The 21,291-nt window shown below is 38.6% G+C and overlaps 1 protein-coding gene across 6 annotated transcripts in view; it reads left to right on the forward strand.

Moving 5' to 3' along the window:
• Positions 1-21,291, forward strand: part of LOC110837522 (vanin-like protein 1) — a 207,790-nt gene that overhangs the window by 54,916 nt on the left and 131,583 nt on the right. For 3 of the 6 annotated variants that reach the window (XM_087343643.1, XM_087343644.1, XM_087343642.1), the window contains exon 3: positions 13,489-13,534. The exons of the other annotated variants lie outside the window; for them this stretch is intronic. The gene's annotated coding sequence lies outside the window, so the exon portion shown is untranslated. The remainder of the gene's footprint in view (positions 1-13,488; positions 13,535-21,291) is intronic. 6 annotated transcript variants of the gene reach the window in all.

Genomic DNA, 21,291 nt, shown 5'->3' on the forward strand with positions numbered 1-21,291 from the left:
AGTTTATTTTAATTTTGCTAGATCCTTTCCATTTCATCATCCACAGAAATATCAGATCATTATAAGCTTGATAGGCTAACCTGTGTATGCTGTTACGATAAAAAGAATAAATTAATAAATCAGTTACAGGTCTCTGGATTCAGCACTTGCTGGGGTTGAGGGTGAAATATGATGAGAATCGTTGCATAAACTCGCATTTTAATTTATTTTATTTCTGTCCTCATAATTGAGGTTTCAGAAATGAAGGAAACTGACTACCAAAAAAACAGTTGAGCTTCGATTTAACGCGGGTGTCGGGGGACAGCAAAAGTTCCCGTGTTGCGAGTTTACGACGTGAAACATTTGTAATCGTATTGGGGGACATGATTAAATCTGTAAAATTGGGTGCGTTATTTCGAGGTTCCACTGTCATTACAAAATGTAACACAAATTGTGATTAAAATAAAATTGACATGAAAATATTCTGGAACACTGTCAAGTTTTTAAAAATGAAATATTGAAATTAACTTATAGAATTACATTTAACAGATACAACAGTCTGAAATCAAGAACGTGATACTAGTTATGCCTGCTGTCGTTAGCACCAGCTTTTACAAATGTGATGTATAACTTCGTCTTTCTTGGATGAGCCGTGCGAATGTTATAAGTTTTTCGACGTTTTATGTATATTATATTGAACTCCAGCCGCGAGAAACTAAAGACAATAATTGTAATGTTGTAGCAGGGTTCAGGGCCACAGACACTTCGCAGTTGTCTACACTAATAGATTTGAAATATCACGTACTTACAATTGGGGGCCGTGGAGTGAAGAGGTTGTGTGCATTTTAAAGATGTTGTAGTGACGTCAGGAGAAAAGAAAGGACGTAGAAAGTTTAAGAAAATGTAGAGTGTAACAAAAGAACATCGCAATAGCGGAACTTGTTAGAAACAACTTTAAGTGCAAGGGACGTACGCTTACATGTTTTATGTGAAGCAAAGATTTCATTTCAGTTGATCTAATGTTTCGATTAAGGAAAACCGTATTTAACACTCTTGTCATTTGTCAGTGGTAGACATGTTTATTTTTCAGACAAATAAGATAAATTATTGAAAATAAATATTTAAGTAACCCTGTCAATTTTAGAATTTTTACAGACGTATCTTCGCAAGATATTTTTAATCAAGGCGAGAACATGGAAAGTCGTTTTGTTAAAGTTGTGCTTGTGTCCTTGTTCCTAAGCACAACGCATTGGTGGCAGCACTGTAGGCATACATATTTTAAGTGGAGGTTGTACTTTATATGTCAGCAACAGCAAATGTCTTAGAATCATTTAACTTTTCCTCGGGATCTGTTCATGCAATGGTTACAAACTTTTGAAATCATTCACTATATTTTGACACATTGACATTCCCTCAAACTGATAAAAACATAAAAATTTCTAGACTTTTTTGGAATTGACATTTCCTCCCTATATTTAAAACCGAAACAATACATAAATTTATTTTTTATTTATTTGAGAACTTACAAAATTAGTAGTTTCTCAAAAACTGCCCCTACATAGCGTAAATTCTTAATGGTCCTGAGATGAATATTTACTGAGACAAAGGTACATTTTTCTGAGAATAAGGTTTGGAAAACTAGCCTTAAATGCACCACATTATTGCACCTACAAGAAATGGGAGGTGCTTTAGACACACAATGGCACCGTAATTCCATAAAAGAAATCCAGAATTACTAAAACTAATGAAAACCATACACTTCGTTTTTTCATCCCAAATTACCGCACATTCCCTTTAACGTCTGTGTTGAATGGGGGTGAGTGGACTGCTTCGGGATCGAACGCCTTGCTTGCGGATTGTACGCCCGGTTTCCCATTGAATAAGTGATTGGATGTTTTCCAGATCTGGTCTGGATGTGGTGGAAGTGAGCGACTCCTAGTGCCAGGAATCGAACCGCTATCATCCAGCTCGTATCTGTCAGTTCACTTCAAAATCCATTCTGTCTAAAAGTAGATGTCTCACATTCTCTGGTCGACTCAGATTTTCGGGCTGAAATGTTGTATATTTGTCATTGACTCACGTGTTGTACGTATCCTGCCCGTCTTGTAATTTGTAATTTTATAGCACAAATAAAATGTGGTGATGATTACAAATTATGAAGCTCATAAATTTGCAGTTTTCTCTACCATGCTGTTAATTCTCCTCTCTTGGGTCCAAATATTTTTCTCGGTGCTTTGTTCTCAAAACGCTTTCGTGTGTAGTCCTCCATAGGCAGAGAGACCAAATTTAACACCAATAACATTCAATAACTAAAATCATAATCCTTTTAAATCTTTAGATTTTGAAGTAAAAGATGGGAAGTTAAAATATCCTGAACTCAAAATTCGGTTTGTTGTTGACTTCTTGGCGTATGTAGTTTTAAACATTTGAATTAGCCACATCTTGTATTTATTTGTTAGATATATTATGGGTTATTCGTATATTCTGGTACGTGAATATGAACTTAATGTTCTCTGGTTTTGTTTCTAGACTAACCTCATTTCGAACGGAAAATAATTTCTGTGTATTTGCCCTCTTCATTTATGAAAAGGGCGATAAAATTAAAGGAAGTAATTTTAAGGAACATCGCTCTTGTCAGCTCTTAAATACGGAATGTACATTAAACTGTAAAATGTTTTCGCCTCTGTAGAAATTTTGAAACATTTCATGATGTCTGATTTTACGTAAAATATAGCTGTAAGATGTTAGAGAAATTACGTTTTCTCGTCGAATATACCCGTAGTTGTAACTTGATGAGGTTTTATTAACGCAGAGGAAGACTTTAATTTTATTGTTTGTTCTTGAAACACAAGTTAGGCTATATACTGCAATTTATATTCTGTTTTCTCCCCAACCTACCCTACTGTTGTTTACTTAAGCCATCTTCGTGTTTTTATTCTCTGAGTGGCATTTTTGTTCTTTAGTCTCACCGTCATCATCATTATTATCATAATCATTCTGTATCATTTCATCCCTTTCAAAAGAGGTTCTTCTCTGCTGTTTACAATTTTACAAGATGTTCATTCTCTCCTGAAATTGTAATAGCTTAAAAAGCTTTTAGGGTATGAAAATGGCGGGAATAATGGAGCACAACAAAATTACACTCCTTCCTGCAAAGAATACATTACTATATTTTGCGTTGATTATGAAACCAGTGATTCAGAATTTAGTCTTCAGAAATATATTATGATAAAATACACGTAACTTGAAAAGTAACATAAATTATACAACGTAGTTATTTAACTGGAAACAAATTAAGCTGTGTAGAATATAAAGTTTCCTGAAATACTGCATTCTCACGGCAAGGAATAGATAACTTCTCGTCCAACCCTCAGGCGGAAGGACCACCCATTGTCGGCTATCTGTCCCTTCTTATCCATCTCGGCTACACTATATACCTGGGGTACGCGAAGACATCTTAAGGGGTACGTGAAATTTAAAAAAATATATATTATTTTATGATAAACACTGAATAATTAGTAATGTAATTTATTTAATTTATTTTAGATGTAGATTATATACTATGTATAACTTGAATTATACACCAACAACTTTGGGGGTACAAAGTTGAAGAGAAATTATATCTGGGGGTACGCGAACAAAAAAGGTTGAATACCTCTGCTCTAGGCTGTCTCCACTCGTAAGCCACGCCGTCATGCTAAGGAAGTCCCTTGATAAAGTCGGAGTCGCAGGATTTTGTAAATACTATCAATAACTGTCGGGAGTTTCACAAAAGAAAATGAATATTTTGAACAAATGAGTGGCTAATAGCTACTGAAGATGGCTTCCATGCCATGTAGTCGGTAGCAAAACACGACACTGAGGCATGGATATGGGTTGAATTCAACGCCGGTCTTATAGGTAAGTTTTGTGATCAGTAGAAGGTATTTAAGAAGAGACTGGTCGAGTTCGAATCTCGTTAGCGGCATTTTAATCAGACGTCAGTGGGGCTTAACGCTGGCAGGTTTGTGGTCGGTGACTGTCGGACAGCTTAATCCTGGACACAGACTCGTTGACATCAAGACACGAGCTGAATTGAAAACATTTGTAGAAGGGTGCATCACTGGAAAAAATTCTAGTAATCCTCACTGCACAGCCATGACGTCACTGACGATGAAATTGCTCGAGTGACGGCTTATCTGACCGTTAAAAAAATTTAGAAGTTTCAGTGCCAGCCAATGTCTGATTAGAAATCGGAATACAGCGAGGGGAATAACGTACAACAGAAACGTTCATCCAGGACATGAGCATACAGGCGTTTCCTCTTTACTAGCATTTTTCTATACGTCTTTACTTTACTTTATTGAACTTTATTTATTTTTAAACTATTTGTATTTGTTTGTGTCTTACAGAAAAAAATCAACGTTGTGTAACCGTCCTTTCACTCCAAACTCTCCATCAGGACGCCCGGCTGGTTACAAGGGGTTTTGTGTTGGGTTTCGTTTTGGTAGCTCAGGGCATGGACTCTTGCCTTCAAGGAATATTCGGGATCAACTTGCGAGGCAGTGGAATAAGAGGGGATGTCGTTCAGTTATAAATTGTGTATTCGTTCACCTTTATCAGGCACGTTTATTAATTTCGTACTTTCCCTCGCCGAGTGCAGGACTACTCGCCGCCGAGACTAAAGCGTGAGTTTTTGGAAGCCCCTTGCTGGACACACACCGCCATCAGCAAGACTCCCCCAAGACTTTGGAATCTGAAGAGTGTTTTCTCATTGGCTGAGTGGTTCATCACCTTAACCTTACAAATTTGCCGCCGATAGCTTATTTTAAACCCATTGGTGGTTAGTGACGTGATTTATCCTAAGTCTTCTAACGGCTAAAACACATCTGGAAGAGCTTACTCATCCCACCAAGTCGAGCCGCCGATCATAAAATCACCCATTCATACAGTCACGTAGCTGGCGCCAGGCAGTCGCCCGGTGGAACAAACAAGTCTCCCAAGATGTGGCCCGAACTAGCGATACTAACCATTAACTCTGGAAAATTCAATATAATTTGATTATAAATTCCGATTAAGGAAGGCGCTACCGAAACAAAACTAACTTAGGCCCCTTTCCTTGCATATAAACTGGAGTAATCGCCAAAAGTCCAGTCTAAGTCCATCTCCGGTCCGCCTGCTCGAGAATCGAACTCAGAGTGGGCTGTCACAGTTGTAACGGAATGCCCGTCATCCAATTTGTACTAAAAAGCGAGTATTCAACAGAGCAATGCGGAGAATTTGCTTAAAGTTTTGAAATGATATGTAACTTTCTCTCTAAAATAAGAACAAAACATATAATTTACCATAGTCGTATGTAATGTTAGGCAACAAGTCATTACGATATAACATATTGCCTTAGAGAATCATTATATTTTAGTCTTTGTTTCGCTTTTCTTACTAATCAAACTTAAATCTGTGCAAGTGAAGTAATTTCTTCAGTACTTAGTTTGGCTGGTCACTGAAGTTTTTGAGATAAATAATGGCACATATCACTGACAGTGCATGATTTATCTGTGACGTGCTCCAGAAATATGATGAATTTGTGCTTTAAAACGCGTATTATAACATTGGTCTAGCAGTATGAGTCACCGGAATGAATTCAGCTAAATGTCTGTTAAAATGTATACTTTTATGAAATCGAATAAATTGTAATAAATGTAGACAGGGATACGAGGAAAAAAATAAGACACAGAAACCACTTATCGTAGTTTCTTTCCACAATTTTGTTTTACATTTCCGACCAGGGATGGAAATGGAGATGCATTACGGAAGTATTTTTTTTATTTATTTTATTATTATTATTTTCTTTTTACGAACATAACGGTTGTTTTCATGAGGCTGACAGTCGGCCAGCCCAAGCAAGTCTGAATCAACATGAAATGGATTATGGGCCTACTAACTAACTCGTAGAACAGATACCGTCCGATCTACACTCGAAGCAACAGTGTAATGCTACTTTAAAGAGGGCAAAACAAACGAGGTAATTTCAGGACGTAACCGTGAGAATAAAGTGATTGGTCACATGACCCATGATTGCAAACACTGAACCAGATGCGAGAAAGCATTTGGTGTGAATTCAACTTAAAGCTTCTGTTCACATGGTAGTGCAAAGAAGTAGAACACATTAAACGGGAGTGGACTGTTTCAGCAGGGATGTCCACGTTTCCACTTTGTGCCAAATGTTGTGCTAATCCTATTCGTATTTCCAAACGCCAGTGTTTCACATAAGCCACGTTTGTTATATTATAATATATTATATTATAATATATAATACATGTCTTCTGGGATGTTGCGCCGTGTAGTTCGGAAGACGTTCACCGACGTTTCAGAGGTTTTTGCAGCGTCCATTGTCAGGGCGATGAGTAAGCCGCATACGAGGAATTGTTTGGAGAAATTGGAGTCAGTCTGACGAGGTAGAACCTTGGCCGGACCAGTGGGGAAGAGGTTGAGGATCGGGTAAAATCAAGGGAGACATTGGGAGAAGGGCAGCAAGCACTCCTGAAACGTCGATAAACTTTACCAGATTACACAGTGCAACACCCTGGAAGACATCTTTACACTCGTAAACTATGCCCAAAAATTTCATCTAGGCTCGTAAATAATATTCAGTGTAATATTAAATTTAAATAAATTGGCAGTGGTTTAATAATAGAAGTAATGTAAATAATATTTCTTAAAAATCCGTCAAAGAACTTAACATAATACTGTATATGTATAAGTTTAGTTAATCCGTTTGTGTAATATTATCCATTATTATTTCACTATTATTGTATGTATTATCAGTGTTTGCCTGTTATTGGCTTCTTGCTGTTGGCAAACACGTAAATAAATTAATTGAATTGAATAAGTATTCAGAACCAATTCATTCGAAAGAAACATGTACTAATGCTCGTAATGTAGACGTTCCGTGTAGCCTAACGTGTTTATCATGAAACACCAAGATCCCTAAAATACACAGCTTACAGGTGAGGTTATGCCAATTATTTAAGTGGCCCTTCAAGTAAAACGGCAGAGTAACCTACAATATAAATGGCTCCACACCGAATTTGACACAAACCGGGCTAGCAGTTTCAGTGATCATACTTGCGGACAAGAGGACAAGACAAAACTAAGTTCCGTTTCGACTTCATTTTCGAAACGTACCTCGAAAACGAACAAAATAAAGTTGTGATTTCAGATTCTCACAAATAACCTTCACTAGAGAGAGAGAGAGGGACCTGTACAACTCAATGATTTCGAGATAATAAATCTTGAAATAACATCGGTTATTAAAAGCTCTCCATCACAAGAGCTGCCCTTCTGCTGTAGTTCACTGCTAGTGACGCAAGATTCGTGTGCCATTTTCCAGAGTCCTATATTCCACACGATTTACTTAAATACATGTTTCCTTCATTTGTTTTTACTCGCGACCTGTGAAGACTATCGATATGTGGTCGATGTGCAGTCACACGGGGATCTCGAATGAAAGAAGAGATGTCTCCTATTTTAGAGTAAATCCCTTAATACGCTTGTATATACTTAAGAATTTAAGTAAATCATAAAGTCTAAGTGGCATTTCATGTTCTCACGTTGGCGAGTTTGAATATGGTTGTCTAGGTTGTTGTGCGGTGTAGTCTGGTAGAGGTTTACAGATGTTTCAGAGGTGCATACTGTCTTCGTCATCAGGGCTATGATCTGAAACGTCGGTAAACTTCTACCAGATTACGCGGAGTGACAACCCAATAGACAGTAATGTTCGTATAGTGGAAATACAGCCTTGAAAATCTGTCCACAAACCTAAGGTTTATATTGCAATAATTAAGTTTGTATTGCAGAGCTGGCGATTGAATTTTGCTGGCCCAGGACAGGGACCGATGGAGTAATTGGGTTAATTCGGTGATGAATCTTCAAGTCATGTAGTTAGTTAGTTATTTACGAGGTGCGATCGGAAAGTTTCAAGACTGTGTCAATAGAAGGCGAACCGGATGTAGTACGAGCTTCTGCCGCTAGGGGGTGCGGCCTACATTCATAGTGAATCAGTGTGCCAGCCGGCATCATCGAATTAGCATTTGTTTCTTAGTTACGGGCGTTTTGGTAGTGCATTACACCGACCCTCCTGCGATTTCGGAATGGCGTGTGCATCAAATTTTGCCAAAGACTCGCCAAAACGGCTACGGAAACCTATGAAATGAAATGCTAAAGCAAGCATTTGGGGAGTCCGCAATGGGTCGTGCACAAACTTTTGTGTGGCATTCACGTTTTAAAAATGGCCGAACCTCTGTCGATGATGACGAGCGTTCTGGACGACCAACTTCGAGCACAACGCCCGAAAATGTTACGAAGATTCGGCAGGCCATTCACGAAGATCGACGTCGTACCATCAACGACTTGTGCGACATTGTTGGGATAGGCTATGGGACCTGTCAGCTGATTCTAAAGGAAGAACTCCACATGCGACGCATCATGACAGTCTGGAAACTTTCCGATCGCACCTCGTAGTTAGTGTAACAGTACTTCTTGAGAAACTGCTAGACGCTCAGCTATTCAACAAATTCTGTGCTATTATTGAATTCCCAACCACTCCATAGCACCGAAAGATTATCCAACCGAGGTTACATCTTCATACTCGATATCCCTAAAACGTCTCTCCTATTCCGAAAGCTCTGGGTTCAATTTTCGGTCCTGGGAGAGGTTGTCCAAGCATATTTTGGGGTAATAGATGAGGCCTATATTAGGAAAACACAAGAGGTAATTTAGTTCCAAAGACGATCACGAATAATGAACGTGTAAGAATTTGAAAGACAGCAGTGGCATTTTATTCAAGATACTATCCCAGTATTCGCTGGCGAGATTGAGGAAAACCATGAAGAACTATGAAGAGAAAAGTCTATACCCCGACCATGCTTTGTATCCAGTAATCTCCAGTAGAGCTATTGCTGCACTGACCTGTCATGTGATGTTCTGTTTTTGTTTGTCATAGCCGGAGTTTGGCGACCCTTGAAAGGGGGCTCGATTTGCTTCCTAGTGTAAGAAGCTGGGTTGTTAGGGGTTTTCAGCAAGAAAACCTTCAAGCTGTATTGCTTGCTTATGAGACTCTGGAAATGGACGGACAAGACACTAGAGGGCCAGTGCTGATGTACATGAGCGAATCCAATCTCAAAGTTTCCTGCTGAGTAGTACTCATTAAACTAATACTGCCAGCCTCTTACTGGACGCCTGAAACACTGCGTCGTCTAAACAAGACGTTCTTAGCAGATTGGATAATGGACACGATTTTTTTTAAATCGTGAGCGTGGAGATTTAGAGACAGAATATGACCCAGGTTTTTTATTACGACAAACACATTTACAAACTGTAAGACATAAATCCAACAGTTAACTAACGTAAATATTTCAGCTTAGTTCCCTTAAGGAAAGAACATGTATGATTTGTCTTGCTGTGTACTCGTTAATTTATCAAATTTGTTTACTTATTCGGTTTTTGTCCGTCTAATCACAATTCATATTTAAAATTTACAATTAAGATAATTAAAATATCATTTTATGTTCCTCATCACCAATTGATTTACAATTGGAACATCTTTTTACATTCACTCCAATATAAAAATGAATCTGGAAGTGAACATCACCAAAAAGTTGCATATCAGAAATTGTAATTAAGTTTAAGTTTATAATTTTAACTTTTACACCTGAAGATGGTTTATATAGAAACCGAAACATGTTGTAAAAAGATGTTCCAATTGTAAATCGATTGTTCGATGAGGAACATAAAATGATATTTTAATTATCTTAATCCTTCTCGAAGGTATCACCACCTTGTCGAAGGCAATCTGCCGGGTGAGGAGGCTTGCGTGCTCAAATGACCCTTAGGGCTATGCCGGCCTGAGCTTTGGCTCATGGTAGGGTCACCCAAGCCGGACAGGTCTAAGGAGATGCGCTAGACTAAGAGTGATACCCTGGTCCTCCAGGTTGGGGGTTGGGTGTAGGGCTAACAACCTTTCACCTTTAAAAAAAAATATGTGTTACGAAAAAATCAACCAAGCCTCGGATCAGGACGGACTCTTTGGCACGACCACGGCAATTGAAAAAGGACATGAGATTTGGTACCTGGAACATTAGGAGCCTCTATAGGGCTGGGGCACTGAAATCAGTGTGTAGGGAATTAGGGAATTATAAGTTAGACTTAGTGGCAGTGCAGGAAGTGCGATGGGAGGGGGAGGGCACGATCCCAGTGGACAATTTTACATTTTTCTATGGAAAGGGGAATGACAATCATCAGCTAGGGACGGGTTTTTTTGTTCATAGCAGAATTAGGGCAGCAGTTAAGAGAGTAGAATTTGTTAGTGACAGGTTGTCTTACGTAATTTTGGAAGGACGTTGGTGCGACATCATTGTCCTTAATGTTCATGCCCCAACTGAAGACAAAAGCGATGATATCAAGGATAGCTTTTATGAAGAATTGGAATCAGTATTTGATACATTTGGCAAGTATCACATGAAAATTCTGCTAGGAGATTTCAATGCAAAAATTGGGAGGGAGGATGTCTTCAAACCCACAATAGGCAGCGAGAGTCTCCATGCACTTAGTAATGATAATGGCGTCAGAGCAGTGACCTTCGCTACGTCAAAAGATTTAATTGTAAAAAGTACAAAATTTCCACACCGTGATGTTCATAAATACACTTGGACTTCCCCAGATGGCAGAACACACAATCAAATAGATCATGTTTTAGTAGATAAGAGAAGGCAGACAAATGTAATTGATGTGAGATCATTCAGAGGAGCAGATTGCGACACTGATCATTATCTGGTGGTAGCAAAAGTGAGGGAGCGGCTTTCAGTAAGTAGACGAACTAAACAAAATTTTGACACAGAAAGATTTGATTTGAAAAAATTAAGTGAGGGAGAGGCAAAGGAACAATATCAAGTTGAAATTTCGAATAGGTTTCAAATTTTAGAGACAAATGAGGATAATGAAAGTGTGGACATCAACAGGGAGTGGGAAAATGTCAGAAACTGCATCAAAATTTCAGCAAAAGAGAAACTAGGATACTACAGGAGAAAGCAAAATAAACCGTGGTTTGATGAAGAATGTTCAAAATTAATAGATCGAAGGAAGCAAACAAAATTTCAATGGTTGCAGAACCCAAACAAAACAAATGCGGATAATCTATGTAACGTGAGACGTGAGGCTAGTAGAACCTTTAGGACTAAGAAAAGGGAATACCTGAAGGGCAAAATTGCTGAACTTGAGACAAATAATAAGGAAAAAAACATCAGAGACCTGTACAGAGGCATTAATAACTTTAAGAAAGGATATCAACCCCAGACTAATTTGGTAAAGGATGGTAGTGGCAATTTGCTTGCAGATCCAATAAAAATTGTGAATAGGTGGAAAAATTTCTTTAGCGAGCTCTTAAATGTTCATAATACTGGTGATATTAGACAGATTAAAATGCATACAGCTGAACTGTTGGTGCCAGAACCTAGCTTAGATGAAGTGGAACTAGCCATTGGGAAGTTGAAAAGTTATAAATCTCCAGGAATTGATCAGATTCCGGCCGAATTAATTAAAGCAGGTGGCAAAGGGTTGCATATGAGGATCCATAAGCTTATTCAGTTAATTTGGGATAAGGAAGAGATGCCACATCAATGGAAGGAATCCATAATTATTCCTATTTATAAGAAGGGGGACAAGACTGAGTGTGGTAATTACCGAGGAATATCGCTGCTATCAACCTCATACAAAATTCTATCCAACATTCTTTTGGCAAGATTAACCCCATATGCGAATGAAACTATTGGGGATCATCAGTGTGGGTTCAGACGAAACAGATCAACGATTGATCAGATCTTTTGCATTCGTCAGATACTAGAGAAAAAATGGGAGTTCGGTGGGACTGTACATCAGTTATTTATAGATTTCAAAAAAGCCTATGACTCTGTGAAGAGAGAAGTGCTATATAATATTCTTATTGAATTTGGTATACCAAAGAAGCTAGTGGGTCTAATAAAAATGTGCTTAAATGAAACCTGCAGCAAAATTCGAGTAGGTAAATATGTATCTGAGACATTCCTCATCAAGAACGGTCTAAAACAAGGAGATGCTTTGTCTCCCTTGCTCTTTAACTTTGCGCTAGAATACGCCATCAGGAAGGTCCAAGGTAGGCAGGAGGGTTTGCAATTGAACGGGACACATCAGCTATTGGCATATGCTGATGATGTTAATTTATTGGGGGACGATATAAATACAATAAAGAGGAACGCAGAAGTTTTACTAGAGGCTGGTAGACAAGTGGGGCTGGAAGTAAATTCAGAAAAAACTAAGTACATGTTAGTATCTCGTCATCAGAAGACAGGCGGGCAAAATTATCTTAGGGTAGCTAATAAATCCTTTGAAAGGGTTACAAAGTTCAAATATTTGGGAACAACAATAACAAATCAAAATGATACTTGTGAGGAAGTTAGGAGGAGACTAAATTCCGGAAATGCTTGCTACTTCTCAGTCCAAAATATTTTGTCTTCCCGTCTGATTTCTAAGAACCTGAAAATTAAAGTATACAAAACAATAATCTTGCCTGTTGTTTTGTATGGGTGCGAAACATGGTCTCTCACTCAGAGGGAGGAACACAGATTGCAGGTGTTTGAGAATCGGGTGTTGAGGAGGATATTTGGGCCTAGGAGGGAAGACGATGGGGCGTGGAGAAAACTGCACAATGACGAGCTTAAAAATCTGTACTGCTCCCCCAGTATTGTGAGGGTGATTAAGTCGAGAAGGGTGAGATGGGCGGGACATGTAGCGCGCATGGATGGGACAAGAGGTGTGCACCGGGTACTGGTTGGGAAACCTGAAGGGAAGAGACCGCTGGGGAGACCTAGACGTAGATGGGAGGATAATCTCAGGCGGGATCTATGGGAGATAGGAGTTGAAGGAAACTGGATTTTGTTGGCCCAGGACAGGGTCCGGTGGAGGGCTTTGGTTAATTCGGTGATGAACCTTCGGGTTCGGTAAGCCATCTAGTTAGTTAGTTAGTTAATTATCTTAATTGTAAATTTTAAATAAGAATTGTGATTAGACGGACAAAAACCGAATAATTAATTAAATTTCACAATATGACGCAACTATATCATCTTATCAAATTTGGGTACGTTAATATTGTGCCTACGAACTGCACGTGCACAGATTATATAAAGAAGTATAAAAAACATTAAACGTACTCAAAGTTGTACGTTGCAATTACGAGTTGATGACTAAATATATAAACATGTATAACGGAACACACCAAAATACGATTTACACACGAGCTCGCAGAGAAAATAATGGCGTACATGTACCACTAAACTATTGGAACGGTATTAAGAAGTTTCAGCGTACGATACCGACGTGTGCACTAGTTCAGAGTGTGCCATTTAAAATGCGAACCTAACTACTGCAATTGAACCCATTCATCCACAAATCGGTGAAAGCAATGGCAATTATTAATTCTTTCAACCTGTCACATTGTTTCAGCTGGTGCACCGATTGAAACAGGCACGGCTGTAATTTCTTTTCGCTCGATAAGTATTGTCACAAACACTTTCTTTGTCCCGGAATGTTGTTACTATGCTGTGTATTGATATGTTATTCGCTACCTATTTATCAAGAATAACAGCAGATGTGAAGTAATGTTTGAGAATGAACACGTTTTAAGCTAGTGAATAGGAACACCATTTTCCCCAACTGGCGTGAGCAGCGACCTAGTAACTGGGGTGACCCTGACGAGAGTGTCACGGGGGAGGTTAAAAGAGTTTCTGAATTGGTTTTTTTTACCACAGTAAGTGATTGTTGTTGGTCTGTCTTTTAAACGCTACGGCATTATATTGTCAGTACCTTAGAATACATCGGGCAGAATAACAGGGTAATTAATGAAGTAATGAATTGGAAAGGATGTAGAAGGAATGGCTTAATTCAAGGTACTGTTGGGAAATTTACCTGGAAAGACTGAGGAAATTCACTAGAAACCAGATACAATCACTCTCCGAATTGATATTTGAAACTGGGACAGTTAGATTACAACGTTCGGTGTCACTAGTTTTGGAAAAGAAACTGGTAGAGTATAAACAGGTATCGTATATTGAAAACCTATGTTCTGAATTTGGGAATGAAACCGACTAATAGGTAACTGTATAAATTAAATGGATTATAGCTGAAGTAATATAAAATGTCTAACATAATTGTGGTGTAATAAAGCAATCAGGGCCACAAAACCGTGGTCATAGCCAGGTATGACGGCCATACTGCCTCTGTCATCAGGGCGATGAATTCATCGCCCTGATGACAGAGGCAGTATTACCTCTGAAACGTTTGTGGAAATCTACCAGACTACACGACACAATAACCCAGACGACAGCAATCTTCAAAATAAAGTGTTGTTAAAAGTTAAAATATGTGGTATGTATACTTACCACTAGGAATAGGATGAACAAGAGCACACCTAGTAAAAATTCGATAAGCTGATTATTTTCACAGAAGATGTGGCAAACTTATTTGGCGTTCATTATGCGCGCTAATGTTTCTTTGTGCTTCCAAAAGATTTCTGAGTTAAGTATCTCCAGATTCAGTATAAGGAAAAGTTTTTAAGCAGTGTCGTATGTTATCTCGAGTTCTGTGTGAGTAGGTCTGAGAAGTGTTTTTAGCCGCGCAAATTTCTTTTGGGCTCATTCTTTCTCGCTACTCTGTTCTTTACGATGACGTCCTAAATAGCTGCTCTTTGTCTGCTCCACAGAACCATTTCGGTAAGGTATCCACATTCTAGAGACATGCTTTCACGAGGTACATGTCTGGAACAATTTTAGTGTTTGTCAAACACTGCAGTATGTAAACTGAGTGTTCATGATCTTCTTTGAAAAGTTTGTACTTACTCAGCTGGTCATGATATGCCTTGCTTTTATGAAACCCTGATTTTCATGACCGTGGATATAAAACATCCCATTTGAATTTACCCTACACCAGTTCAATACAGATTATCTTCACACCCCATTTCAGCAAGGCCTGTTTCAATATTAAAGTCCACTATACGCCTTGATCTCGCAAGCTGTGCCTTCTCCGACAAAATTTGTATTTTATCTGTAGTTTACCCATGTACATAATACGTGTATTCTGTCCATATAATGATTCACCACGAATTTAATTACTGTGACAGTATTAGGTGAAGAGTTCAGATTATGCAATTTAAGGATTTATTACCTGTTCTTAGATTATGGTTTTGCTCCCTGTTCTTGTGACGAGAAAAAATATACATTTGGGTCAAACAGTGACATTAAATACTAATGTCAATTTTCTTGAATAATGAGGTCCTTTCCAATTCATATTTGAACTCAGAATGGAGCGAGACAGAGCTCCCGATGAAATTTTTCAACATATTTGAGCAGCTTCCAAACGACTGATTTGTATAAGACCAATATCACGGGCTTCCTGTGATGTATTTGTGTGTCACTAAATAATTCTGATACTTTACACAACTTTATTTATCTGGTAATTGTAAGAACTATAAGTTTTACTGATCTCACAATCCTTATATAAATTTATGTACAGTTTTGACAACATTGGCCACATTTTTCTGTCGCAAATTTTGTACCGCCTACATTTCTTTGTATACGCAGTCCAAAGCCTGTTACAATATGCATACACAACCATAACAAATATCGCTGAAGTTATTTATTGCAATTATCTGAGGTGTAAATGTGATAACTCTGCATTAATGAAGGGTCAGACATTTGCCTGCCACTGACCCTATGAATCACAAACACTCTCTGTGGTTAAACATTCTTACAACTATTTGCGTGATCCACTGTTGCCCTGTTAGCATTTTCTGTACTTGTAATATATTCTGTATTGTAGATAATTAGAATTTAAATATTTTATTTCTAACATGTTTATATATAGAATATTACTTTGTATAATGTCGTTATTATGAAGAAAGATTTATCAAGGGTTACTGTAGTACTGCTGCACTTGAACGAGTTCATCACTGTTTAACAGAGGCTCTGTATCAAAAACAAAAGACACGAATAATTTAACACGTTCCTTGTGTGTTATTTAACAGATGTTTTGTATTGTAACGTCTATCTATATGCAGTTTATGTAATACATGTTACAAGTACATTTGTAACCATGAATTTAGAGAGCTTATTTTCATATTACGTTCGAAGTTTGTCATACACATGCAACAGGAAACTACTTGTAAGGCGAAAACAAAACTATGTTTTTCCAACGACAGTATACGCAAACAGGCCAATTTATATTCTGTGTTGCACTGTCGAAAGAAAAATGTGAAAAAAACAAAACTGGATAAAGTAACTCGTGCAAACCGTGCAAAACCTATTTACTTATAAAATAATGTGCATTAAAATCCTTGAGACGTCAATTAAAATATATAATTTGACCACTATTATCTTGGTATTATAAATTTTTTTCAGTTTACGGATGAAATTTTTAAGTTAGGAGCACATGAAATCTTTTTAATGTATTTTTAAGTTTACTTTTTTAAAACATTCGGAACCAGTAACATATCTTAAGAAGCACAAAACACTTTCATATACGAGGTTCGATCGGAAAGTTTCAAGACTGCGCGTATAAAAACCCATACACTTATCTCAGGTATTAAATTCATCCATCACCCTCGAAGTAGTTCCCCTGGGAGTGAGCACAACGATCCCAGCGCCGCTGCCAAGCCTGGAAGCATCCCTGGAAATCTTTCTTTGTCAGCCTGTCAAGCACCATCTGCGATTCTGCCCGAATCTCTTCTATCGTCTCAAATCTCCTTCCATTTAGCTGAATTTTCATCTTTGGGAAGAGGAAGAAGTCACACGGAGCTTAGAAAGGAAGTTGGGGTCGGTTCTTGCAAGATCTTTGAGCTCCTGACAAACGAGAAGTCGATTCCGATTCTGCTTCTGGTCCTCAGACACGATGCGTCGCATGTGGAGTTCTTCCTTTAGAATCAGCTGACAGGTCCCATAGCCTATCCCAATAATGTCACACAAGTCGTTGATGGTACGACGTCGATCTTCGTGAATGGCCTGCCGAATCTTCGTAACATTTTCGGGCGTTGTGCTCGAAGATGGTCGTCCAAAACGCTCGTCATCATCGACAGAGGTTCGGCCATTTTTAAAACGTGAATGCCACACAAAAGTTTGTGCACGACCCATTGCGGACTCCCCAAATGCTTGCTTTAGCATTTCATAGGTTTCCGTAGCCGTTTTGGCGAGTCTTTGGCAAAATTTGATGCACACGCCATTCCGAAATCGCAGGAGGGTCGGTGTAATGCCCTACCAAAACGCCCGTAACTAAGAAACAAATGCTAATTCGATGATGCCGGCTGGCACACTAATTCACTATGAATGTAGGCCGCACCCCGTAGCGGCAGAAGCTCGTACTACATCCGGTTCGCCCGCTATTAACACAGTCTTGAAACTTTCCGATCGCACCTCGTATGAAGATGGCCGTCTCTTAACTTCCTGCGCCGTGTCTTGTGACAGAACTCTATCAACGTGAAGTCTGGTAGATTTCCACCGACGTTTCAGAGGTCTTTGCTGCCTGGAATCAAAACTTAAAATCCCATAAAATTTTAATGCACTTCCGATTTCATATTCGGCCAGAACCGATAGACTGCCGTACCTATGTAAATGAAATGTATTGACGGAGAAAGGCACGGCCATGGCTCAATACATTTAATATAAAAATTAGTTTAAGATCACAAATTTAGGAGCAACTCTTGAAAATAATATAACGTGGTGTAGATAAGTACAACAGTTGTTAGACTGTATTAGCAGAATTTCAGCCAGTTTGGCCTAAACGCTACGTCGTAGTAAAAATTACGTGGATGTGATTTGGCTATATCCCGCCATTGTATCGTCTGACTGATGTCACCATCAGCCAAAATAAGATTTCAGGGTTTAAAAAAGATAGTAACAAATATCATTTCGACCGATATGTTTACAATTGGTCTACAGAACAATGTGTAGATCTGTTGTAGTATAAACATACCATATTTTCCTCTTCAAAATATTTATTACTGCTGAACAGAAAAGTGTTATATGTGGATTTGGTGACGAGAGAACTGAACAATAAATTCCATTGATCATATTTTCTGTAGGAACAGAACTCTTGTTTTCTGGTTTTGTACCAAACTATAGAATTAATCTACGTAATCTGGGTAATGGCTCGTGAATGCGCATCTATGGATTTCTCCCACAGAGAACAGGGCTGATCGGAACAATGTACTAATGGGGGTGGGTTAGTGACCTATCTGACGCTTCAGTTCTGTACTATTAACTCGTATTATTTTCTCTGGCCTCTACAATTTATGTTTTAGCAGACGAGATAATTAATTGATGAAAAAGGCTGTAAACATTACGAAACGAAATGTATCCCCATGTTGCGGACAACAGAGGAACCTTTGTAAAATACTACGGACATTAAAGGGAAGAGGCAATAGAATAATGCAGACCACTGTTAAGTATTTTAATTAATGTCATATAAATGGCTGGTTTTAATTAAAATTCTAGTGGAAACTACAGGGGAAAATTCAAAGAGACGTGTTCCTTCAGCAATAAAAGCTGCGAGAATTTCAATGGCGAGAGCCGACTCATTCATAAGACACAAAGATACAACATGAGGATGGACCATTGGAGCAAAGGATATTGCATGATGAGTGTGTCCGCTGTGGAGAGATCAAAAAGTAGCCTATCACGAATTTAATCCGTACTTCAGAGCTATGCATGATTAAAGAGTGCTCTGAAACTCGTGGTACTTTATTCCTCACTTTAATTCCAAAGGATTATGGATTTCTTGACATCACCGGCATGTAATACGTCGCATGTAGATACTGAGGTTTGTAAACTTGTCTTTTAACAAATTCGTATATGAATGTTTGGATAAGCCTGTATATGAATTTATTCTGTATGTACATATTTATTTGTATATTTGTGATGCGCATGTGTGTAGAGTAAAACGAAGTGCTGTGCATTTATATTTACGGGATTATGATTAATATTAAAAATTATTAGCCTGATATTATAATCTCTCCCAGGAGAAACAGTAGTGTAAAAATATTTGAAACTGTAATAGACTAATACATTTTTTCCAAATTCGTGGTCATATTACACAATTAATTGGTTTTGTTGCTAGTTTATTATGGATATAAATAAATTAAAATATTGTTAAATATTAAGAACGATTAATTTCTTAAGTTACCACAGGATGCAGGTTTAAGTAAAGATGTTACGAAACGTTAAGTGAGGTCAAAGGGTCAGTAGTTAAGAATTTGGTGGGATTTATGTAGCAGTGTTCTGGTTTCCTACGCCGTGCAGTATTAGACGCTAGGTCATAATGAGTTTAAACACCATAAGCAACGGTCTGACAAAGAATGTTTAAAATTATTAGGTATAATGAAGCAGGATAAATTGCAGTGGCTGCAGAATCCAAGCCAAATGATTGGATGTGACATTGACAGTACAAGACGTAAAGCTAGTAAAATTTTCTGGATCAAAGAAAGTGATAATATCAATGACCAAATTAATGAGAGAAGAAACATTAAGAAAAACAATATTAAATACCTGTTCAATAGCATAATAATGAAGATTTCTCCCTTCTGGGTTGTTGCGCCGTGTACTATGGTAGATGATTAACAACGTTTCAGAGGTCATACTGCCTCCATCATCAGGGCGATGAGTATGAAGATTTCTGTCTTCTGGGTTGTTGCGCCGTGTAGTCTGGTAGATGTTTACCAACGTTTCAGAGGTCATACTGCCTCCATCATCAGGGCGATGAGTATGAAGATTTCTGTCTTCTGGGTTGTTGCGCTGTGTAGTCTGGTAGATGTTAACCAACGTTTCAGAGGTCATACTGCCTCCATCATCAGGGCAATGAGTATGAAGATTTCTGTCTTCTGGGTTGTTGCGCTGTGTAGTCTGGTAGATGTTAACCAACGTTTCAGAGGTCATACTGCCTCCGTCATCAGGGCGATGAGTATGAAGATTTCTGTCTTCTGGGTTGTTGCGCTGTGTAGTCTGGTCGATGTTAACCAACGTTTCAGAGGTTATACTGCCTCCGTCATCAGGGCGATGAGTATGAAGCTTTCTGTCTTGTGGGTTGTTGCGCTGTGTAGTCTGGTCGATGTTTACCAACGTTTCAGAGGTCATACTGCCTCCATCATCAGGGCGATGAGTATGAAGATGGCTGTCTTCTGGGTTGTTGCGCTGTGTAGTATGGTAGATGTTTACCAACGTTTCAGAGGTCATACTGCCTCCGTCATCAGGGCTTTCGTCCACCATGTTGCCTGTTATTGATTGTGTGATCAGTTAAAATTACAAGTAAAATGACATAGATGAAAATATTTTTCAACCACTTTAGTCAAATATGCTTAAATTTCAGTTATTACTACATTGTTAATATCTTTTGTCATCAATCATACTTACCCTGGGGTATGAGGTCTTACGTAATGAAGTAAAAAAAACTTTTGTGTGTAGGTTTTCATGGCTGGATTTCAGGACAGAGGCAGTATGACCTCTGAAACGTTGTTAAACATCGACCAGACTACACAGCGCAACAACCCAGAAGACAGAAATCTTCATACTCATCGCCCTGATGACGGAGGCAGTATGATTTCTGAAACGTTGGTAAACATCGACCAGACTACACAGCGCAACAACCCAGAAGACAGAAATCTTTATACTCATCGCCCTGATGACGGAGGCAGTATGACCTCTGAAACGTTGGTAAACATCGACCAGACTACACAGCGCAACAACCCACAAGACAGAAATCTTCATACTCATCGCCCTAATGATGGAGGCAGTATGACCTCTGAAACGTTGGTAAACATCGACCAGACTACACAGCGCAACAACCCAGAAGACAGAAATCTTCATACTCACCGCCCTGATGACGGAGGCAGTATGACCTCTGAAACGTTGGTAAACATCTACCAAACTACACAGCGCAACAACCCAGAACACAGAAATCTTCTTACTCACCGCTGTGAAAACCTCAAATCATACAGGACAATAATGGCCAACCGTAGGATAGGTACCTTTCAAGAACTTGTTTGGTGAGCGCAAACCTGCCAGTATGAAAGTCCACGTGGTTCTGATTATTCCCAATTTCCCCTCTCAGTTTATTCCATAGGTAAAGTTTTTTGTTCCAGAAGAAAAACTGTGGTCTTTCTCTGCATCGCTTCTCTCGGTGCGAGGATAATACTGGAAATAAAGACAAAATGATCTGCTTATCGACTTGATTTTCAAAGTTTTATATGTATCTGGGCTGGGATTTAGA

This window comes from Zootermopsis nevadensis, unplaced genomic scaffold (assembly GCF_977971745.1).
Source record: "Zootermopsis nevadensis isolate Lab colony 2312 unplaced genomic scaffold, Znev_1.0 Znev_ptg000006l, whole genome shotgun sequence".
Lineage (NCBI taxonomy): Eukaryota > Metazoa > Arthropoda > Insecta > Blattodea > Termopsidae > Zootermopsis > Zootermopsis nevadensis.